This window comes from Bufo gargarizans, chromosome 8 (genome assembly GCF_014858855.1).
Source record: "Bufo gargarizans isolate SCDJY-AF-19 chromosome 8, ASM1485885v1, whole genome shotgun sequence".
Classification (NCBI taxonomy): domain Eukaryota; kingdom Metazoa; phylum Chordata; class Amphibia; order Anura; family Bufonidae; genus Bufo; species Bufo gargarizans.
The window spans coordinates 5,875,784-5,901,314 of NC_058087.1; the positions used below are offsets into that span (position 1 = coordinate 5,875,784).

General features: G+C 42.9%; 1 long non-coding RNA gene across 2 annotated transcripts in view; it reads right to left on the reverse strand.

Moving 5' to 3' along the window:
* Positions 1–447: 447 nt before the first annotated feature.
* Positions 448–25,531, reverse strand: part of LOC122944715 — a 101,816-nt gene continuing 76,732 nt past the window's right edge. For both annotated transcript variants that reach the window (XR_006391045.1, XR_006391046.1), the window contains 3 exons: positions 8,759–8,845; positions 2,617–2,766; positions 448–1,215 (listed from right to left, as the gene is read on the reverse strand). This is a non-coding gene — a long non-coding RNA (uncharacterized LOC122944715). The remainder of the gene's footprint in view (positions 1,216–2,616; positions 2,767–8,758; positions 8,846–25,531) is intronic.

Here is a 25,531-nt window from a genome sequence, read left to right on the forward strand (position 1 = left end):
GTGATGTGAATATCCAGCTATATACATGCATGCTCTCCTTTATAATCATATTTAATCTGAACGCGAACATTGTTCCAAGTCTAATGTGAATACTTACCTTTGTATTGAGGTACCTCATTGGAGAGACTGTACAACTATTGGGATTGCCTATTATATGACAAAGTGAACCTTACCGTATATTACAGTCCATTTCATTGTATTGTACATTGTATTACATTGTATTGTACAGTGACAATAAAGGCATCTTATCTTATCTTATCAGTGGATTTGCTGCACACCTTGATTGATGTTGAGAGGAACAACTATGCGTTTTATTTTCAATGTGAACACTTTTCTGGATCTAATGTGAACATTTTCCTATATATTGATACGTTTGATCCTGATTTTATTATCGGTGGACCATCTCATTTGTTTCAATTCATTGATTTACTTATAAAGAAGTCTCCCTTAAATTTATGTCGCTGTATTTTATTCGTTTTTATTCTTACCGTTTTCATTTTATTTTAGGAATACATTTCTGCATCCACATAAATCCAAGTGAGTGAGTGCCTATCAAAATGTAATCATATTCCAAAATATAATGTTGCCATAATACTGTTCATAAAATACAGCTGTAAGTAATACCACCGTACAGTGAAAAATAACAGTAGCATGTGGTGCCTATGTAATATTGCCATATAGAGCATAATAAAAAAAAATCTTATAGTGAGTACAAAGTGCTGTTCAATACCGGAATGTGTATATGTATCTGTCACTGTATGGTGGTATTAATTCTGTAACTATTATTTCAGTAGTATTATTACAGTATTTCCCCACTCCGAAAATATACTGTAATACTGCTTAACATAGTGCCATAATTAATACCACCATACGCTAATGAATAACAGTAACATACCGTGCCCGTATAATATCGCCATAGAGCTTACATAAAAGTATCTTATTGTGTACACGTAATGGCGCCATACAGTAGAACAATGAGGTATACAGTGTATAAATAATACCGAAAAACTGTGCTGATGTAATAGCACACCCAATGCCATGACATGGGGAAAGTATTTGGTTGAGTACATAACACAGGGGGGGACGGAGCCTCTTAAATGGTGGCACAGGGGTGTTGGTCGGTGTTACAGCTGGGAGACGTCTTGCTGATTTTAGAGCATCTCGGCAGGTATGGGCGGCTTTATATAAACGGTTTGCAGGCACTTCACAAGTCAACTGGGAACGAAAAGCAGATAAGTTGGAGGGTTGAGGTAAAAAAATAGAATTCTCAGCACACAACGTCTTTGAACTTTTTGGGATACGGAGCCTTGGACATTTTGTTTAGTCATAACTAAGTCATATCGAATAGCATGTTTTGCTTGTAGATAGTAGAGGTGAACCACACAAAAGGAAACATTACTGAACCAGAAGTCATGTTAATATAAATAATCCTCGCAGAAAATCTGCAGGAAGTGTCATTTAACTCGGTGGCCAGAGCCACCACAGAGAAGGAATACAGCCTTAACCCTTCGTACACCCTGGGATAGAGCTCCGAGTATCAGTGTCCATACAAGGAACAGATCTCTGAGCGGTCACCTTCTTATTATTAGGTATTGGGCAGAGGCATTAGATCCTGGACCCCCATACAAAATCCTGATCTTCGGCTGCCATTTATAGTACTGATTTACTCAGCAGAGAGGTCTTAAAGGGGTTTTTCGGATTGCATCAATATCCTTAAAAATAATAATTTATGAAGGTCGCTGTAATTTTGTAATGTATTTATTTGACCTTTTTTGCTGCTATCTCCCTTTCTGACCATTTCCATGCAGCTCTTTCTTATTTCCTGTGATGTTATGTCCGTGGGCGGAGCAGTGATAGGGGAGTGTCTATGTGACTAGGTGGGTGGGAGGAGCTATAAACTAGCTGGGCGTGGTTAGCGGGTGCTCGAGCTATGGCAGAGGAAGGAGCAGTGCATCATGGGTTTGGTTGGATACAGGAACAGGAAATGCTACACACAGGATGGAAACGAATCAGGGGGACTGGTTTACATGGTAAAAATGGCTCAGGAGAGTCTAAATTGAATAAGAAAAAGCATGAGGAAGATGTACATGAGGTAAACAACTACATTATAGGGGTTGTCCCACAAAAAATATTCTACAATTTTCAAACCAGCACCTGCAGCTGAATACTTTTGTAATTGCATGTAATTAAACATAGCCCGTGAGCTATTTAATAAAATGTATCTGTATAGCGCCACCTGCTGTTTCTAATTTCTTTGTCCGACTCACTGAGATGGCCGTTTTATTCTTCAACTGCCTCCTGAGCTGTGATAGGGAGAGCATGGACACGCCCCCTTAGCTGTAATAGTGAGACCTGAGACACGCCCCCTGAGCTGCAGCATAAAGGACACTCCCCTTGAGCTGTCAGCTTGATATAAATCTATTATGGCAATGAATGGGGAGATCTCTGGATCCATGTGAGGTACAGGGCTGGTTCATGTACTGCATGATGTCTGATTTTCATTTTTTACACTAGTCATGGGATAACCCCTTTAACTAATCTCTTTAAAGGGGTTCTCTTACCAGTAACATAAAAAAAACCAGGCAGAATTATATTTTAAAAAAATGTGGTATTCACCTCACTTTCCAGGTTTCTGTTGGTCTCTATTTTCCGGTTCCTCTTGACACACAGGAAATGACCACTGGTCGAGCAGACCTCTCAAGTGTCCCTCTCTTTGAGCCAAGTCCCTCTGTCCCTCTTTGCTCCTTAAATGTCCCTCTTTTTGATCTGAAGTATAGATATTCATTATTACATTAACAATATTGATCCAGAAAATGCTTGTCTGGTTCCTCTCTGTATATTAGACCCTGCCTTGTATATTATTTCATTATTAGGTTGCAATTTGGATTTTAGAAATTTAGAAATCAGATATTTTTGTGTTATTGTGTAAAATAAAACTATTGAAGTGTAAAAATATGCAGGGAAAATAGATCTTTCACACACTGAACCAAGATTGTCCCTCTTTGACCTTCCAAAAAGTTGGGAAGTATGGGTTGAGGGCCGTCACTGCTGCAGCCGGTAACTGACTGTGTCATTTCCTCTGTATCCAGAGGGACTACAAATTAGAGTATAACAGGAGCCCATCAGAATGGAAAAGATGGAGGATTGGTGAGACGACTGTCACTTCTTTTGGTATTTTTGCCATTGTGACCCTTTTTAAAGAAAAAAATGCCAAATGAACAATTCCTTTAAGATGCCTCAATGAACAGGACCAGTATGCAACTGCAATCCGTAGACACACAATAGACTGTTTCCTTCTAGTACTGGAACTATAAGTTTGAATGGACCAAACCTAAAAAATGTGTGCCTTTTCAGCAGCTGCTTGACATTTATACACTCTTAACCACCCTTGAAATGAGGCACTAGTACATTCACCCCATTATCAACTTCCTTGTGGAGACTACACCTCTATGCAAGGTCTATCCACCCACTTAAAACGAGGGAAAGACCAAGCTGAAAAGTGTCCCCTCTACCCAATGTCCCCAAAGCTGCCTCTATGATATATAGGACTACGGCATTTGCCAAAAGCCCTGTTCGTAGTTGGTGCAAAAGCCCATTTCCTCCAGTGTCTTCAAGCAAGCTTGTCCTTAAGCTTGCTCCATTACTCCCATAGGATACCAAGACTTGACCATGATGGGAACATGGAGATGGGTCATGCACTTGAACCCATATGTTACTGGTCAAAAAGTGCAAAAGAATAAAAAATATCCCAGCCCTTCCTACCTCCATCTTGTACTTTCCTTATTCAGTCCTATTTTGTCTCATGTTACAAAAAAAATTGTGAAACATAGAAAGACATTTTTAACCCAAGAGATCAGCCATGCCCCCCCCCCCCCCCCCTCCTCCTCCTCACCCTCACTGGCTGATACCCATACACCTTTCATAGTTTTTGGCAAATACTGGTTGGAACAACAGCTAGTCTTCTGCCCTCCTCTGTATCCACTGTGTGTATGTGCTTTAATGGTAAGAGTGGAATAACCCACTGCCAGCGGTGTCTTATCTCCTGCAGAAACAAGGTAAGATCCACCACTGAAGGAGGAGCAGGCTTCCCCTACACACTAGATAGTTATCGAATCCCACCAAAATTGACGGGTTTGTCCATCTTTCCTCTAATGTGTTTGGGCACTGCAAGGCAACTGGCTGGAGCAGCAGCCTCCCCCTGTACTCTGTCTGCAGCAGGACAAATATATATCATTAAAGGGGTTTTCCATTGACTACTATGGGGAGAATGCTTAGTGGTGGCCAGACCTGAGGAAGCCCAGGGTCCCCCGGTCACCACCTTCTCCGCTCCGTTCTCGGTGTAGGTACGGGTTCCAGAGATGAGACCTGCACCTATCAGACAATGGGGGCATATCCTAGTCATATGCCCCCATTGTCTCAGATGGGAATACCCCTTTAAGATCCAGCCCCTTAGACTATTCGCCATGTCTCTCAGCCACTCCTCAGCTGAAAATGGGACACATCAGCAGGAGAGTACCCCTGTGTCCTCTGTAGGATTTCTACAAGAACATGCAGAAAACCCTGTCCATTAACAAACAATATGGACAAGATTATTTCCTGTTTACTTTCATCATTTCTTTCTAGGTTTAGTGTTCCTTTAAATTGAGCCAACACTTTCCCCACTGAGGGACAATAAAGGGATTTTCTTTTTCTTCTATATTTCCCAAATTTTACATCAAAAGCTGTTCTGGTGCTCAGGTTAAGGGGTTTTGGAAAATGATTACAGTAAACGTTAATTTTCACACGCTCATTGGCTTGTCAATACTGTAGATTGTTAGTGTTGGATGGAGTGCCCCTTTAAGGCCTCATGCACATCACATTAAAAACTGATGCAAAAAGGATACAAAACGGACATAAAAAAACGGACACACGGCCAGAAAATGGATGCACAATTGCACACACTGATGCAAAATGGCTATGAAAAACCGACAGTGTGTCCGTTATTAACTGTTTTTTCCCTGTTGTGTGCATGTAGTCTAACACTCTACAATGTTACTTTGTTGCTAATAACTAACATACATAAAATACTAATTAGAATCATTTGTATATTTTTTGAGGTGAAATGATTATTATACATCCCCCCCTCCCCCACGCACATTTCCTTGCAGACTTTGCGGCATCAGGCCATTTATAACACACAAGAAATAAGTCTAGTTTTGTCTTTTGTGCAGCAGATAAACTTTTCCCACGTCATATGTCACCAGTGCTTTCCTAAAGAATTTCTCACAGATAACATATCAGGTCTGTCCAGGCAGAGCATCAAACAGTGGGAGGTTGTGCAGGTAGACGCTGTGCTGTGTGATAGATTACATGACCACATGTGGGTTACTACAGCCGCATCGAGTCAAACCCAACCGCTTGTGTGGAAAACACTGAGAATGCACCAAGTAAATACCTGGATTCATGTTTTTTTGCATGCAACCTCCACATTGCCCTATTGCAGGAGAGGACTCCAGCATAACGAAAACGGGACAGATCCGTTTCACAGCCCATAGACTTCTATTATGACGCAATGAATAACGGAAAGTCTCTAAAGGCATTCCGTCATAGAATTGTGTTATGGTCCGTGGTAACGGAATTCGTAACGCAATTCAGTAAATACCACAACACAAAGCGAAAAAAATAAATAAAAATATGAAATTCGTTCATCCCTAGCAGTGATGGCCAGTTCGCCATGTTCGCCCGTGAACACATGCGGGCTGCCATCTTAACTTACAAGTCCGGCGATGCACAGGTAAGTCCTTACCTGTGCCTGTGCCAGTAGCCGGTCTGAAACAAATGCGGTCACCGGGAGCAGACAGTTCCAAGAACAGCCGCTGGGGGCCTTCATCAGGCTGTTCTCGGAACTGCCTGCTCCCGGTGACCGCATTTGTTTCAGATCGGCTCCCGGCACAGGCACAGGTAAGGGCTTACCTGTGCATGGCCGGACTTGTAAATTAAGATGGCAGCCCGCATGTGTTCGCTGGCGAACACGGCGAACTGGCCATGACTGATCCCTAGTTCTAACCAGCTCTTGTCACTGTATGGGCTCACAGACAGTATATACAGTAGACAAGGGACACTCAACCTGCGGCCCTCCAGCTGTTGCAAAACTACAACTCCCAGCATGCCTCCGCAGCCTACAGCTACTCGGGCATGCTGGGAGCTGTAGTTTTGCAACAGCTGGAAGGCCGCAGGTTGAGAATCCCTGAAGGCCATACAAAGCTAGTGCCACCTCCCTTGGGAGATACCAAAAAGTACTGATCAGACTCAAAGCAGCAGAGCCTGTAGGTGTAATGGTAACGCCCCCGTTGCTCCTAGAGGCTCATTTGCATATATGAAAACATCATTTTTCTCAGTAATGCGGGCACATATGAACATGGGACCAACACAGATGTCTTCAGCTTCCAAGCGCCCATGGAACAGGTCAGCCAGTGTCATAGGTACAAATCTGCTGCTCTTTAATAATATGTGGATGTGCTTTCCTTCTCGTAAACACATCACTTCATGTTTGATTTTTTATTTTATTTCTTTTTGTCACGTAGCTAAAAGTTACTGTAAAAACAACTTATTCCGTCTGATTGAATAGGAAACTTTGGTTCCTCAAATCAGAGGTCATTTGTGCAATACACCTCATGACCGCTCATCACCCACCTTCACTGCAAGTTACACAATAATGGAAACAACACACAGCGCTGACGAATTTCTGCTTAAAAGTAAATACAGATGTAACGCCTCGGTATAAACCAGTCAGTTTTCTGTGTTCTTTATTGTCTTGAAGGATCTCATAAATGGTCATCCTAAACCAGGTACATACATGAAGAAGAGCGGGGCACCCTCACAGGGCAGGTCCATGCTACTATCATCGTCAGGTACCTCCGATGCCCCCGACCTTTTTATTTCTCTAAGGATAGAGCATCCATTTTTAGGTCCCACAAAACCCCTTTAACTTAGAAGGGAATTGGCTCTTGGCTTCACAGATCCTATACACCTAAAAAGATAGCTTGAGGTGGGATCAGTCGCCCTTCTTCACCCATTATCTGTTTCTTTTGAGGTGTTATTTGTGGAGAAATCCCATGAATCAGCGGCGTAGCTAGAAATGACTGGACCCCACAGCAAATTTTTGAATGGGGCCGCCCTCCCCCAGCAATTTTTTCGCAACCGCTTCCTTTTATGCCGCCCCCATTCCTGTGGCTAGTAAAGATCGCTCTCTCAGACCAAGGTCGGCAGCTGTTCCCTCCATTTCCTACAATGTCCATACTGTCACTGTATATCATTTCATTGTGTAATACTGTTGAGGGGCCCTGACAAAACCTTTTAGTCCTCCTCCTCCTGGATGGGTCCCTTTTGGGTCAGGGCCCCAAAGCAGCCGCTTCCCCTGCTTCCCCTATAGCTACGCCCCTGCCATGAATACTGGGCAGTTGGCAAATATTCTACTGCACCACCGAGATCTCGGGGGGGCCAGATCATCGGCCCTATTCTTAAACCCCCATGAATCCCTTTTAAGTGAGCAATTTTAGAACAATCCTGGTCCAGGAATATTTTCTGCTACAATTTATTACATTCAATTTAATAAATATCTCCATATATCATCTTGAGAACTCAAGGCATGTCCCCAGACATTGCTGTCTCCACAGATGCGCTCAGATGTACAGGGCCAGGAGTTAAAAATAGTTTTTCTTTTTGCATTTTTTTTTACTTTTTGCCACAGTTTACATTGTTCCATTTTTTTTTCCTGAAGACTTGGTAACAAAAGGGGATTTTTGGTGAAATTTCAACATTTTTCTTCCTCCTGTATAGCAGCTGTTTTCTTTTTCCCTCTAAGGAGACACCCTGGTCATATTTATCACTGCGGACTGTGACTGAGAAAAAACAGGAAGTTCTCATCAGCAGAGTCCTGTGCTGTGCAGGGCAGATACAAAGGTAGGGGCAGAAAGGAAACAGAGACGCACTTCTGTAACCTATGATATCAGGGAGACAGATTAAAACTGCATCCAGCATAGAGGATAATACGGAAGGTTTCGGCTTTATACTGTATGGTTTGCAGATTTAAAGGGCCATGAAATGCACATTCACTTTTCTTTAGTTGCTTTTTTGTTAATATATGTATTTTTTTATTATTTTTTTTAATGCATTTAGGGCAGTATCATAGACTGTAAGCTCTTGCGAGCACGGCCCTCACGCCTAGTGTTTAAGTTGTATATTAGCCAGTTACATTGTGATGTCTTTTGCTTTGTACATGAACCCCCTGCGGAATATGGTGGCGATATATAAATAAACATTATTATTATCAGATGGATCTGAATATAGCCTAGGGACCTCCACCCTCTAGGGGCCTCCGACATCTTCAGGAGGATTATTAGTATTCCATGGAAACAATTGCCAGGGGTAGATTGGCCATAGACCTTACAGAGAAATTTCCTGGTGGGCCAATGCCCAGGGGGCCGCCTGGGCCCTCCTCACGGTCGGCCAGTGGAAGTTTTTGGGGATGTATTTTATGCTGCTGGCAGTATTTTGTGATGGACTGTAGTGTTTGGCCCTGTTAGGGAGGTATGGTGTGCTACAATATGGTATTGCTGGCCCTGCCTTCCATCAATTTGGATCCAGTTATAAAATGGGGCCACTTTTTGTTTTTTTTCCATGGCCACTTTAAGTTCCCAGTCCGCCCCTGACTATTGCTGTTATTGTGCTACGGTTTTTATCTTTTTATACATTTTAGTTGTTTTATTTCACGGGTTACCTTTTTTCCTCAGCTGTTGTCACCTTATTTCCAAAAACACTCAGAGGGTCACCTCTCAATGGTTTACTCAAGGGTCTCCACAGACTTCTAGAATAAAAAAATAAAAATAAGTTAAAAGGGGAAATGGCATCAACTAAAAAAGGAACCATTACTCAGCAGATAAATCCTCACCGCTTAAGGTTCATACCAGTCTTTGCTGATTTTCCTGCATTGGTGAAGTGCCGTACGCTCACATGGCCCCTACAGCCAATCACTAAAGTCAGTGTTGCCTAGCCATACATCCAGCATCAGTGCTGAGGCCAGTGATTGGTTGTAGCTGTCATGTGGGTATACGCAGTTTCACCGATGCAGGAGAACCATCAATGACCATCGGAGACCAGTGGAGAGGCAGCACTGAAGCAGCAGGAGAATTATCGGGCAGTTAATGGTTCCTTTATTAATTTTTGTATTTATTTGAGATGAGTGAATTTAATTAAAAAATTCAACCAAAATTTTTCAAAAAGTTCTTATTTTAAAAAACTAGAATTGTGTGCTATTCGATTTGGGGCGGGGAGTGAAGGAGGGAATAAGATTGAGAGGAGGCGAGAAAGACAGGAAAGAGAAGATAGAGCTACAGAGCGAGAGAGAGACAGTAGAGACAGAGGAGAGAGAAGATGAGAGAGAGAGAGAGGAAAGCGATGAGAGAGCAAGAGAGGAGAGACAGAGGAGAGAGAAGACGAGAGAGGAAAGAGATGAGAGAGCAAGAGAGGAGAGACAGAGGAGAGAGAAGATGAGAGAGGAAAAAGATGAGAGAGCAAGAGAGGAGAGACAGAGGAGAGAGAAGATAGAGCTACAGAGTGAGAGAGAGACAGTAGAGTCAGAGGAGAGAGAAGATGAGAGAGAGAGAGAGGAAAGCGATGAGAGAGCAAGAGAGGAGAGACAGAGGAGAGAGAAGATGAGAGAGAGAGAGGAAAGAGATGAGAGAGCAAGAGAGGAGAGAGAAGATAGAGCAAGAGGAAAAGAGGTAAGAGAGAGAGTGAAGCCAATAGAAAGTGTGAGATAGAGACCAAGAGAGGGGAGAGAGTGTGTGTTTTCCAGGCAGTTGGGACACTTTCGATTCAGGTCGAATTTATTCGGACCCAAATCAAATCAGGAGAGTCAGACCTCAATCAAATTTTAAGAAGTTTGTTCCTTTCTAATATTCATGAAACCTCCTTCCTTTAACCTTTTCCTATTCTGGAAATCTCCTTTAATCCCACACTGAGCAATTGCCATCCCCTTTATGAGTGCCTGCAGTTGCCCACTGCACTCCGCTGACAAGGGTTGTCTTCTCCGATGAGTGACGTTTTCTGCTTCATGGAACGGATGGACATTGGCGTGTCAGGAGAGAAAACACCCGGCAACCCCATTGCTGGAAGAACACAAGCTGGTGGTGGCAGCGTTATGGTCTGGGGAATGTTTTTGTGGCATTCTGTGGGCCACTTATCCATGTGGAAGGAACTCTCAACTGATTTGCGTATGAATCCATCCTTGCAGATCACATACGCCCATACATGCTGATGATCTTCCCGGGGCGGATGTGATCTTCCAGCAAGACAATGTGACATGTCATATGGCTAGAAATGTCTGACATTGGTTAGAAGAGCATGACCTAGACTTCCAAGTACTAACCTGGCCGCCTTATTCCCCAGACATGAACCCAATTGAGCATCTGTGGGACCACCTCGTTTGTCGTGTTTGTTCCATGGACCTGCCCTGTTTGACCCATGTGCAGTGTGTAACATAACTGGCTTGAAAATATGAAATATTTCATAACGACACAAACAGCTTGACTCAAAGCATTGCTAAATGAAAAACTGCAACAAATTAAACCAACCAGCAGAACGTATCCAGATCCACCCTGAATTGCTCCAGTTCCCCTCCACCTCCACCACACCCTTAATGCAAAAGACTACACCCTGGTCATTCTCTCGTACAGTGAAAGACAGCAATCTCTTATATAAAGCGTCCTGTAATATGGTCACTGGAAGTCTATTAAACATCACATACATCATATAAAGCTAGGGGTTTATCCAAATAAAGCTCACATTTTGTGTCATGAGAGGTTAAACAGATTAATTCCTCACCATTTTCAAGATCTCTGTTTGCTGTCAGTGAGTAGAAACCTTCTGCCCTGATCTAACCGTGCTCTGAGCTTTGCTACAATTGTGTCCAGTGTTAACAGTCCTCTGGGGGAGGAACAGCTCCAGATTGATACATTTTAACTACAATGATACACTGAAGCAAAGCATCAGGGCAAGACGATTGAGGGTTTGTTACAGTGTATTAGTGTAATTAAAAACAGTCTGCAGATTAGGACATGAGGGAAAGTTGTGTTGATGTGTTTAGTTCACAGAACATTGTCTAGACTGATACATTGTAACAAAACATCAGCTCGGCTTTTTATGATTTAGTAATGCCAACAGGGCTATATGTAGCTTTCAAGGCAAAGTAGTGTACAACTACCCACTCACCTCCCATTATTCTGACCACTTCCTATGTTCAATGTCGGCAGTGCGTAGCTCATGAAGGAGCTGGCTCGGTGTGTGTATATAAGGTGTGCTGAGCGGGCTCGGTGGGTATATAAGGTGTATGATAGGCGTCTGCACACATATCCATCATTGCTGTCATGGGTAAAAGGGGCTATTTATCAGAGTTGCAAAAAGGGGATGATTATTGGCTTTCTGGCCGAGGGTGGCGGTATGTCTAAAACTGCGCAGTGTGAACTGTTCTCGTTCTGTTATGGTGAATGTATTATGAGTGGACAAATGGCACCATTGTGAATAAGCGATGTGGTAACTGCGGAGCACAACGCGCCATTGATGTGAGAGGTGAACGGCTTCTACGAAGGTGTCTGAGGGCGGACCAACACACTACAGTGCAGCTCACCGCCAAAATGTGCCAGGAGGCTACCAGACGTGTGTCTAGCACAACAGTTCTGCGAACCCTACCGTGTATGGGGCTCGGAAGCAGATGGATGGTCACTGCTCTTCTGCTAATAAAGTTGCATCAGCAGAAAATACTTTAATTTTCAGGGCAGAATCAGAATTGGACCTCTGCTGATTGGCAAAGGGTTGTCTTCTCCGATGAGTCACGTTTTCTGCTTCATTGAATATATGGACGTTGGCGTTGGAGTGTCAGACGAGAATCAACAGAGAACAAACACCCTGCAGCCATTGCTGGAGGAGCACAAGATGGTGGTGGCAGCGTAATAGTTTGGGGAATGTTTTCGTGGTATTTTCTGGGCCACACATTCATGTGGAAGGCACTCTAACTGATTTGATTATAAATCCATCCTTGCAGATCACATACACCCATACATGCTGATTGTCTTCCCTAGGGATCAGCTAGAAATATTCAACATTGGATGGAAGAACATGACCAAGACTTTCAAGTACTACCCTGGCCCCCTAATTCCCCAGACTTGAACCCAATTGAGCATATGTCGGACCACCTCAATCATCGTGTTCACTCTATGGATCCTCCCCCACGCCCCCTCCAGAAGCTGTGGGATGCACTGTGGTCAGCATGGCTCCAGATACCTGTGACAACCTACCAGGACCTTACCGAGTCCCTCCCAGCTCGTCTAGCTGCTGTCCGTGCTGCACACAGAGGTTACTCTGGATATTAGCTGGTGTTCATATGTGACTCAACTGTAGAAGGAAAGTCAAAATGAGGGTAATATAAGGGATGGAATTTGGCAGAAGAGTGATTGGGGGAAGAGAAATGGAGCACTTATGGTAGATTTTTATTCATCAGGTTATTTTTCTTTATAAATTTTGCTACTCTATCTCACTAACCTTATTGTCCTAAAATAACAAAGTCAGTAAATGGACCGACCAAGTTGAGGATACAGTTGTTCACATAGTACGCACTCGTACATTTTAATGGATGAAGCCTCGTGACCGCCATTGATGGTATACTGATAGGATAGAGCTTCAGTGTTGGATCGGTGGAAGCCCACCATGCAGAATTCTGAAAAATCTATGTGGAGACAAAGTAACATGGCGCTTTCCCAGCATCTTCTGCCATACATTCCTTGTGCTATCCCAGTGATGTGCCATCAGTGTCTGCCATGAGACAAGCCCTTAACAGCAGCACCAAGGCAGCTTGGTGTCTAAGGGTATGTTCACATGCTGGATTAAAATCTGACATGTATTTCCACAGCAGACATCCGAGCCCGACCCTCTTAGATGTGTTGCAGTAGACTTGCACAATTCCATTGGGCTCTTCCTTGGCATTTCCACCTGAGATAAGAAGCATGCTACTAATTTCTGCACTGGAAATCCACCCCCAAAATGTTTCCATTGCAAGGGAAAGGAGTTGTAGAGAATAGAGACCCCATTCACATGCATGGCATATGGATTGTGTAACATTTGATGCAGATTTCATTGCAGAATCTGCACCAAAATCGGCGTTGAATTGGACACATGTGAAGAAACCCTTATGTTGTTTAGATATCAACTATATCGACCTACCCCCTAGTGATCTAATATATCTAACTATTGTACTATTGGAGAAAATGTAAAATATTGTAGACATTTTTTGTCAGGTCATAGCAAATAAAATATGCTATTCCGTCAAAGAGAAAATGTGAAAACTCCGTAGATTATAAATGACCTCCTGAGAGTTAATTAATACATAAAAGAAAAAATCCTGACCCAACAACTGTCTGTGCAGGAAATTGTATGTTTTGCCATCCCAGACTTCCTTCAGGTACTACACATAACTCAAAGGGTCTAAGCATCTGGTTGCAATTACTAAATTTCTTGTCTTGAGAAACTATTATGAGACAGGGATGCGATAACGCACGGGAAGTTAAATGGAGTGGTTAATTGGTACAAGGCTAGATATGTCTTCCTTCTTCTTGAGCTTTGCTTTTATCTTGCAGAAAGCCGTTTGTGAAAACTGGGACACGGAAAACCGACAGAAGGTTATTTAAACACGAGAAAAAGGATTTATGGACACTTGGAGACATATTGGAACTTGAAGATCTAGGACTCCCACGTGAGGTCCCAGAACAAAGATCCATTGACACTTAGGGCCCATGAACAATGAGCTGTTAACAATTGGTTGATGATATTTGGGGTCCAAGAGCAATGACACTGATATTAGGGGGGGGTTCGAAAAAATGTACCTTTTAACATAAATGAATAAAATAATTTGGGGTTCCAAAGGAATGATCTCTTGATATTTGGGGTCCCAAAGTAATGATCTGTTCACACTTGGATTCCATAACAATGATCCATTGACACTTAGGGGCCCATAACAATAATCTGTTAATACTTGAGGTCCCAGAACAATGATCTTGACATATGAGAACAGACATCCAAGAACAATAATCTGTTGACACTAACACTGACTGATCTGTTGATACTTGGGGCCCCAAAACAATGTTCTGTTGACATTTGGGGTCCTAGAACAATGATCAGATGATACTTGGGCTCCATAGCAATGATCTGTTGATTTTTGGGCCCCATAAAAAAAAATTGTTGACACTTGGGGCCACAGAACAATGATCTGCTGGTACTTGGGTTCATAGCCATGATCTGTTGACACTTGATGCCCCAGAAAACTGATCTATTGACATCTGGGTTTCTTAACAATAATCTGTTGACACTTAGGCCACAGAACGATGGTCTGTTGACTCTTGGAGACCTAGAACAAGGTTCTGTTGACACATGGGGCTCCAGAACAGTGATGTGTTGACACTTGGGCTCCATAACAATGATCTGGTGACACGTGGTTCCCCAAAACAATAATCGTTAGACACTTGGGGTCACCAAAATATGAGCTGATGACATTTCAGTTTCCAGTACCAAGACCTGTTAACACTTTGGGTCCCATAACATTAGCCTGTAGACTGTTGGGGTCCCACAACAATGACATACTGATACTGGAGGTTCCACAACATTTACATATTTACGCTTGGAGACAATAAAATCATGACATTTTGGATTCTATTGAGGCATACACTTACTTTTGATGTAGTGACATGTTGACATAAACTATTGACACCACAACAATTATGGTGCCAGAACTGAATTTTGACCAACCAGAGCCACTACATAATAACATTTAGGGCACTTGAAACATGACATGTTGAGGCTTAGGGTACCAGAACAATCATATAACTATACTTAGGTGTCCACAGCTAAAACAAACTAATACTTGGTACGGTATACTGCCAATGGAGGCTCTTTGAACAATGGGATTTATTAAGAATGACACACTGACACTTAAAGTACCAAAACATGGATACATTGGGGTAACAGAATAATGACAAACTGGTGCCTATTAGAACAAAATAACCAAAATCGATACTTTGAGTTCCATAACAGTGATAGATACTTGGGGTTTCATAACAGTAATATTTTGGGTTCCATAACAGTGACACTTGGGGTTCCATAACAGTGATACTTCAGGGGTTCCATAACACTGATACTTTGGGCTCCATAATAGTGGCACATAAACTCTTGAGGTCCTCCGACAATGAGACTCTTACACATGGGGTCCTCCAACTTAGGCTAGTTTCACACTAGCGCTCAAGCAATATGGAAGGCTGTTCCAGCAGAGGAACAGCCTGCCAAATTTCTACGGATCTGGCATAGTTGATAGTGCCATGTGCCTACCAAACCACATAGATTATAATGGGATCCAGACGGAATCCGTCTGCTTTCCTCTATAAATGCCGGGATTCGGACGGACAAAAATCATTGCATGCAACAGTTTTTGTCTGCCTGAATTCTAGTATTTATGCCGGTGCATGGCCGGATCCCCTTTGGTTCCCATTATAGTCTATGGGCTCTGGCAGTGAATGGCTGTATCCAAATGGGCCGAATCTGGAGAACTGTGGCAGGCTTTAGTGCATCTTGCTTTAGTGAAAGTTTAAAAAGTAGCTTTAGGGTAACTAACAGAAAATTGAAACAGTGACACTTGGGCCTCTGGAGGGAAGAAAGGAGGCTAGAAAAATGTCAGCTACTAGGAATGCCACAAAAGGCCATGAACACAACCATAAGAGGGATCAAAACTTCCCCAGAGGTCCTGCTCAAGCAAGAAAAAGTTTGACTCGCTGCAAACTTGCAACAAAGAAAATAATTGCCACCCTAAAAACATTTTTGAAAACCTAACACTTAAAAATATTAATTCTTAAATATATGAATTCCTCAAAACCGATCAAAGCAAAATAAAATAAAAACAAGCAAATAAGACAAAAACAACACTTTACTTAATTGCTGCAGGAGTTTTCTTTACTGAAATGTAACTTTCTCAGAACGTAGAACAATGGGATGTCTTGAAAGAAAAGCTCTGGAAGTTTATGTGAAGTTCCAAGGTAGTTAGAGAATATCCTTTTTATTTTTCCTTTGAAAAGCAAGTATCACCTTATCGCTTCCTCAGGACTGCTAAATCGTGTTTCCTGAGTGGTATTTTGAGGTAAAAACCTGAGGTGGTGAAAAACTAGAGGCAGCTGAGACGTTCAATCTGTCAAGCTCCATTTTTCGAAGAAAGGAAAGACTCAGGAGTGAACGTTTTTAACAGGAGCTGTTTCCTGCACTATTAGGAGGAGGGGAAGAAAAAAAAAAGAATGTTACTAAGTGTGTACATGAGGAGATCTGTGCTACTGTTATCGCTGACCTGCAGCTTAGCCCTTGTGTCTCAGCTGCCAAAAATCTCCCATTCAACCTTAATGCTGAGTTCATCAGTGTTGCACATGTCAGGATTCTAACCGGCGAATACAGGACAGACAGTCATTCTATTCAACCGCCTGGGGACACCGTGACAACTGAAATCCCCTCACAGACTGTCCGTATCAACCTATGACAGGTCACAACACATAACCCTTCTAGAACCACAAGGCTCCTTCCCCTGTTGTCAGCCCTGTCACTTAAAGAGAGCAGGGAGTCTTATCACAAAACCTGACGTGAGCCTGACAATTAAGATGAATTGCAAAAGACTTCTGGTGCCCTACATTGAACAATAACTTGGCAGAGGATCCCACCCGCAACCGTTGGGTGGTATAGAGAAAAACTTCATCCCTGCTTAGACTGTGAATTTGCATTTTTAGTCGTTTGTAAGACACAATTCGAAAAGACAAGCCTTTTTTTTTTTTTAAGTCAAATATTTTACTATTTTGCTCATGAAATAATTAAAATTTTTGATTTGTTTGGTTTCTAGTTGAGAATAAACATATTTTGTAACAACAGGACTAGTAATGCTCATCATGAATCTATGGGACTAAGATAATCGAATACAGAAGCTGGAAATCCGGTGATTTAAGTGAATAAATAAATGTAGGGTCCGCCTTAAAGGGGTTATCCAACACCTGTAATGTCCCCCAAAATGCCCGGGCACCTCATATAGGTTATTATTACCTCGCTCCCCGACACCTGCGTTGCTCCTGAGATACTGATGCCAGCACGGCCGCCGCTGCATCTCCCTGTCATGCTGATCAAAACATCCTGCAACAGGGGGGTCAGCCAATAGCAGGCCACGATGGTGACGAGCCTCCCTACATGGCGGGTGACACTAGGGAGGCTCTGCTATTGGCTGTCTCCCCCATTGCCGGATGTTCTGATTAGTGCGACGGAGAGATGTAGCTGTGGCCGTGCAGACATCAGGAGTGACATGGGTGCCAGGGAACAGGGTAAGTATAACCTGTATGAGGTGCCCAGGCATTTTGGGGGGCATTATAGGTGTTGGATAACCCCTTTAAGATGGATGGCACCCTGTGCAACACTTTATGGTTGCATTAGGTGTCTTACAGTGTACAAATAACCATAATATACAGTGCATCGTTATCCAAAAAGTTTAGCGCCCACATAGTGCCATACTGTATGTTGGCTGAATAACACTTCCATACCAGTACCAGTAGCAGAACCATACACTGCCTAAGTAAATACCACCATACAGTGACCACATAACAGTGCCATACAATAACAGTGCCATACAATGTGTACACTGCCCAGCGGGTGATTCAGTGGTTAGCACTGTTGCCTTGCGAGCACTGGGGTCCTAGGTTCCAATCCACGTGGAGTTTGTATGTTCTTCCCGTGTTTGCGTGGGTTTCCTCCCACACTGCAAAGACATACTGATAAGGAGTTAAAGGGAGTCTATCACCAGCATTTCACTTTTTTAATAAAAACGTTACCTCTGGCATCAATCCTGGACTTATAGAACCATCAAAATCGATCTTTATAAGATATGCAAATGAGGGCTCGCAAGTGCCCAGGGGCGGCGTTACTCTCTTAGGTGCCCTGCTTGCTCAGCCTTTTCATTGCGTCCCCCCGCCCCTTCCTACCCTCCGCCCGCCCATCCTTTCCCTCTGACCGCCTTTCTACTAACTTGTAATTCTGCCGATATCCCGCGCCTGCGCACTCATTCCTTTGGCCGGCGCATGCGCACTGCGATGTCCATTCCTTGTACGGCATCACAGTAACTATTGCGCATGCGCCGGGTAACGACGCGAAAACACAACAAAGGAGGCGGTCGATCGGCGCATGCGCATAAATTACTGTGATGCCGTACAAGGAATGGGCATCGCAGTGCGCATGTGCCGGCCAAAGGAATGAGTGCGCAGGCCCGGAATATCGACAGAATTACAAGTTAGTAGAAAAGCGGTCAAAGGGAAAGGATGGGCGGGCGGAGGGTAGGAAGGGGCGGGGGGACGCAATGAAAAGGCTGAGCAAGCAGGGCACCTAAGAGAGTAACGCCGCCCCTGGGCACTTGCGAGCCCTCATTTGCATATGTTATAAAAATAGTTTTTGATGGTTCTATAAGTCCAGGATTGATGCCAGAGGTAACGTTTTTATAAACTGTAAGCAGCATGCTAGAGAGCTGTGGGAAGGGTTATAAAAGTGAAATGCTGGTGACAGACTCCCTTTAAGACTCTGAGCCCCACTGGGAAGGGTTGATTATGCTGATTAAAAGAATATTTTTCTTCTGTTTTTATCTTGTACCTGCGCAGAGATATCATTTCTGTTATATTTATGCACAATATTTAGTTGGAGCACCAAGGGGATGGTTGTAGCACTAGGAGCACTGCTATAGCTATGCACCAGTGCCCAGTACCCTCCTCCCATCACACTGAATTGACAGGGTAAGATATCTTGCCTTGCTCTGTCTGCTGGTGCCCACATTGTGGTTCACCGACTTGGCACCTGCACTCTAGATCCGCTCCTGCTTGCCAAGCAGCGCGGATTAACTGTGCGCCGGTCCCAACAATGTCATTCCACCCAGAAGTGTCCCTCCTCTGTCTCTGAAGCTGCTGGTGCCCCTGCTTCTGGGTGGAATGGCACCTGCACACTGTGAATCTGCTCTGCTTGGCAAGCAGTAGATCTACAGCGCAGGCACCAAGATTGTGAGCCACAGCAGAGTTAATCCTGCTGACAGGTAATGGCTTCTTAAAGGGGTTGTCTCACTTCAGTAAGTGCCATTTATCATGTAGAGAAAGTTACTACAAGTCACTTACTAATGCATTCTTATTATCCATATTGTATCCTTTGCTGGCTGGATTCATTTTTCCATCACATTATACACTGCTCGCTTCCAGGGTTACAGAACACCCTGCAATCCATCAGTGGTGGCCGTGCTTGCACCCTATAGGAAAAAGTGCTGGCCTCTCTTGTGGCCGCATATAAGCTTGTGTTTTTTTTCCTATAGGGTGCAAGCACGACCACCACTGATGGATTGCAGGGTGTTCTGTAACCACGGAAACAAGCAGTGCATAATGTGATGGAAAAATGAATGCAGCCAGCAAAGGAGGCAATATGGATAATAACAATACATTAGTAAGAGGCTTGTATTAACTTTCTCTACATGATAGATGCCACTTACTGAAGTGAGAGGACCCCTTTAAAGCAATGGCAGGACACTAGATTAAGTCAGCCCCTTTCATAGAAACATGATGGTCATGTGACCCCAGTATGAATGGTTGTCCCTACATAATGGTAATCTGAGCATCACTTGATCAGACAGTAATGGGAACAATGATGCCCCCCTAGTCTAAGTGTTTAATATTGATGACTACAGATGAGTGAAGTATTGGGAAATTAAATTTGGCTGCTTTGCCGAATTTTTTATAATTTTTTTTCTTATGACTTAGTCGCAAAGCACATTTCTTTATAAGCAGCGGATGCAGTGACGAGGGGTGGTGATTGGCCGTCCCCGTCACTGTACCCCTCAGATGCTAGGTTCACACATGATCGCGGCATCTAATATACATAACAGTGTAAAATAAAATTTTAAAAAATTCATACCTGCTTCATTTGCTCATGACGGGCTGGCTACTGCCATCTTGCTTAAAGATCTGGCACAAAATCTCGCATGGCCCTAGATGACGTTGTGACGCGGTGATGTCATATGTCACTGTGCACAGGATTTCGGCCGAAATCTTCAAGCAAGATGACAGCGGCCCACCTGTAAAGAGCAAATTGAGCAGGTAAGTATGATTTTTAGTTTTTTTGCACTATTTCAGGTTAAATCGATTCACTACCACGAAGTCCAAGGAAATTCAGCCTCGTGGCCTGTAATTCAGATCACACTATTGATGACCAATCCTCAGAATAGGTCAAAAAAATATCAGATGATAAAGGCACAACATAGATAGACCATTACCTTTAAAGACAGGTGTGCGGTAAGGGATTTTCATCTTGGGGCGTTGTGCTAGGAGTGTAACATCTTGGCAGGCAAGTAAAAAATTATGGTTTTAGGCCAAAGTCCATCTGGATATCCTTGGTGGAACCAGTGAAAATCGGAAATAGATGTTGGAAAAAGGACTCTTTCAGAGGCTGATGTGAAATCTTGAGAAGTCATCTCTTTAAGTGTTTATTTCTAGTATAAAAGCACCACGTTTTGGGACTGGACCTCTGGTCTCTTCATCAAGTATCTCACCGTGTAATGCCTGCTGAAGGGACTGATCCGGTTTCGAAACATGTTGCTTCTAGACTGGAAATGAACAACGTTGCAAGATTTTACATCTCTGGGCAGTGCTTTTTTCAGCATTGACTTCATAAATATCAGATCAGCGGGGGTACGACTCGCAGCATCCTGGCCAATCAACAGTTTGAGAAGGCTGCGGACCTCATCTCCTCGCAACTTATCAAACACAGGGCCACCTTGACGGCTGTGCTTGGTATTCCAGCTCAGCTCGGTTCACTTGAATGGGACTCACTCAGCTGCGCTTAAGCCATGTGATCAAGAAAAATGACATCACAGGCCTAGAAAGAGGAGGCAGTGCTCACCAGAGCGCCGCAGCCTCTTCAAACGGCTGATCGGCAGGGAAGCCAAGATTTGGACCCTCACCAATCTGATATTGATGACCCATGCAAGGGTAGGTCATCGATATCAGAATTTGGACAATCCATTTAATAATATTTAATAACTAGTAATACTTTTCTTAGGGTTTTCGATCTATATATAATTTATTTTCAAATGCATTCGTCTATCTAAACGGTTCACGTAGCTGATCCTTCCAGCGTACATCAGGTCAGAAGGTATGAAAAATAAAGTGACTTATCCTGAGCTGTTCTGCAGCCCTATCTCAGGGTTTTAGTTCTGGTTATGGTACAAATGTGTGTGTATAATCCCCTGTGAAAATAAAATATTTTCTGTGACAGCTAAGGCATTGTCCTCCGTGACATCTGTGTTTTTCTGTTGAGGATTTCCTGCCAAATGCAATAAGACAACTGCGTGACCCACCTTGAGAGACGGACAGCACTAACTGATTACAGCACAGCAGGCCTAGGTACTTTTCCTAATAAAGTCTCAAGATCCGCCAAACCTATCCCTCTCTTTAAGTACATAAAAATTGTAATTTAGGTGAGGCGGGCAAGGAGACGCCGCAGGAGAGTTCCTAGGAGATAGATTCTGAAACGTAGCAGCAAAAAAAATATATAAAGCCCTTCTTCATAGTACCAGCTGGATTAAGCCACCTGTCAACCTTGGCAGCCAACTCGAAATGTTAAGTGTGACAAAAGAAAACAGGTGGACAGGTACTGGAAACATTTCTCCCCCCTTAATTTTTTATTTTTTTTTTTAGATTTTTTTTTTCTTCCCCGTCCTTTACAGAGGAATGCGTTGACAGGTGCAGAAGTTCATGTTACCGCCTGAAAACAGCAAATAAATACACAGCATTAGTATCTGACGTGCTCTCCGAGAGCGCAGGGATGTTAATAACTGGCAAGGTACACTAATCTCTGATTGCAACATTTGGTTTACCTTAATCTAGAGGGACAGATGTATTAAAGAGGGAATTACACTAATCAGTTCAAGGCCCTTGCATATAAAACTTCCCATTAGGCTTAAAGTACAACAGCTTACGCTTAGGCTCTACGAGCCTACATCTGGTTTCGAACAAGGCAGGCTCTCATTTGCAAGGTACAAAAACTAAAAAATATGGGAGGAGGAGGATTGGAGGAATGACAGTTGCTGGGCGAGGGCGATAAAACAAGCAACCTACTAATACAGTACTCGGAGAATGCAACTGCACAATGGTGTCTTGGAGGCATCTCAATACTTAAAAGGAGCCTGTTTTGTTATCAACCCTGAGCCTTTTTTTCCTGTTACCGGAGGTGGATGACATGAAATAGAATTGATGATGTCAGTCAAAAGGGCCCAGCTAAGCAGAAGGCTCTGCTCTGTTATCTCAAGGTATGATAGGCCCTACCATATGTCCATAATCTTCTGATATCTCCAGCCACCTACAGAAAATCTTCCTAGACTATGACTACGATGACCTTCTTCTTTCCCCTCTCCGTTCTCAGGTCGGGTCCGGCCTCGGGCACTCGTTGCGCGGTCTCTGCTGTTATATCCAGGTTTATGTTGATTTTTTTTTTTTTTTTTGGGCTTTGCAAAGTATAAATCCAACTGATTACTCTGCACTCTTTTGCTTCACTGAGCCTTTACAATCAGACATCCCCGTTAACAATAAGCTCTTAATGAATCAAACATCTACAGAATTAGTTTCACCTAGCTGCCTCGTTCCCAGGCAGAACAAGTCTTTGTCAGACCTGGTTTGATGGGAAAAGCTAGTGACACATGGTGCACCTATTGATAAACAATTTTGTAATGAGGGACAGGACAAAAAATTACCTAAAACAACCTGATTAAAAATGACAGGCCCAACGCTAAAACGTCGCTCCGTGATTACCAGAATTGTTTCGCTTAAAAAAAAAAACATAATTAGGCAAAGTGCAATAGAATTTTACAGTTTGCGTTCAGTTTCCATAGTGTCCTCCTATTATTTCCAATTTTGCAATAATCGTATTCAATGTTCTAACATTCAAAATAACAAAAAAAAAGTAATGGTGCTTTTCTGACACTTCCCGGTGGAAGGGAATAAATACAACTTACACATGTGGACTTGTCAAGAGGCTCCTTTAAATCTATGAACAGATGTACTGTATCACCCGTCCTATGAACGCATGGGAACCTGTGACTTGGAGTGACTGACCGCATGTTTGTTCCTCGCTTGGAGGCTCTATAATCTGTGTGAAAACAGTAGACACTATTTAATGATATGGATGTATTAAAAGAAAGTGCAGTTATTAAGTGGAATCATTACCCAGTCTTATGGAATGTCTTCTCAAATGAAGGAATATACTCCGAGAGTCTTAACATGGACTTCAGTTATAGAATTATGTTAATTAAGTGTTCTTGCATGGCAAGACCACTTACTGTTATCTCACATATATGTTCTTATTAATGCAGCCAAATTTACCACCCTAACTCCTCCCACAGTTTTTGCACTACATAGACAGTAATATACCGAAACATGCGGATTGTTCCCGATTGGTGTGCTATTACTTTGTGGAATGTTTCACTGAATGGTTCACGAAATATCTGCGTTTTTGTGGCAAAATTGGTCCCATAGGAATGAATGGCGGAATGTTCAAAACTAGAGTGGGAGCTGACAAAAGCTAGAGTGTGAGCTGAAAAATCAGGACATGATTTCTAAACTGCCACCACTCCCTCATTTTCAATCCCACCTACACAATTCTTATATCAAAACGTTCAGCTATCCCTGCTGCCACAAAAAATATCCACGGCTAAGCCATAGTGCTGATAGTTTTGACAATATGACCATTTGTTTGCAACTCATGCCGCCCATTGACATTCATTGAAACTCCACTCTAGCCAATTTCTAAACTGCGACTGTGCCTTCATTTTTAATATTTCAGAGACATACTATGCATTCTGGTCTGTAGGTCTGGGTCTTGTGATTCTCACAATATAAAGCTCTTCGCTGTAGGATTTATAATTTTTAAACTACAACCGTTTGAAGATGGCAACCTCCAGTGAAGTGAGCAAGTTGGAGCAGTTTGTTTTTAACCGCTCTTCTCTGCCCTTGCTGTAGAGTGAGTTGCCATAGGAACCCAGGTGTGTGAGCAGCCAGCAAAGTGACAAAAGCTAGAGTGTGAGCTGAAAAATCAGGACATGATTTCTAAACTGTCACCACTCCCTCATTTTCAAGCCCACCTACACAAATATTATATATCAAAATGTTCAGCTATCCCTGCTGCCACTACTGCGACTGTGCCTTCATTTTTTATATTTCAGAGACATACTATGCAATGTAGGTCTGGGTCTTGTGATTCTCACGATATAAAGCTCTTCGCTCTAGGATTTATAATTTTTAAACTACAACCAGTTGAAGATGGCAACCGCCAGTGACGTGACCTCTCTTTACTGCTGGGACTGGGGTGTGCTTTCTATTGATGTGTCTGTACAGAAGTCTGAGGGGCTCTTGTCTCTATATGAACAGAGGTGGGCGGGGATGTCATGTGACTACTCCTCTGAAGATGCTTGCTGCAATGCATGCTGGGATATTTACTTTCACTTTACAGCTGTAAATGTATGTTTTAATGTAACTGTGAAGCACTTTGGGCAACAACATTGCAATTAAATGTGCTATAAAAATAAATACAAGTTGAAATGCATTTCTCACTCTATCAAGCTTGCCATGTGCACTTTTTAAATTTGATCAATCAATTGGTTAGTGTAAAGTTTACTATCTTCACTCACTCCAAACACTCCACACAGTTACTCTGCCCACTCCATAAAGTTACTCTGCCCAGTCCAACTTTTCCACAGTTACTCCAGCCACTCTTACCACACAACAGTTACTCAAGCCACTCTACCCAGTTTCTCCTCCCACTCCAGTTGTAGACTACTGGTGGAGGCAAGAACACTTCGCACAATTTCCCCAGAAATTGTAGCTTTTCGAGTATTATTTACAGTCACATACTCCTGTATATAGTCCATTAAGAGGCCTTCAAACATTTTTCCCACAACAACTAACTGGTCAATAATTACTTGCGAAGGACCTTGATCCTTTTTTGAATATGGGCACCACGTTTGCCTTGCGCCAATCACTTGGCACTGTACCAGTCCCTAGAGAATCCTTAAAAATGATAAACATAGGCACAGCAATGACTGAACTGAGCTCTTTAAGCACTCTTGGGTGTAATCCATCTGGACCCGGAGCCTTGTTCACATTTACCCTATTTAACTTCTCTTGGACCATATCTACAGTTAGCCAATTGAGTATATTACTGGATGTACTAACAGCCCCAGCACCACAGATATCAGCTCCTTTCTCTTCTCTTGTAAATACAGAGCTAAAAAAACATTAAGTAACCCTGTCTTTTCCTTATCTTCAGTGACTACCCCCCCCCCCTTCCCCCATTACCAATTCTAGAGCATATTTTCACATAACTATGTTCCTCAGATATTTCTACTACAGGTTTATGCATGAAT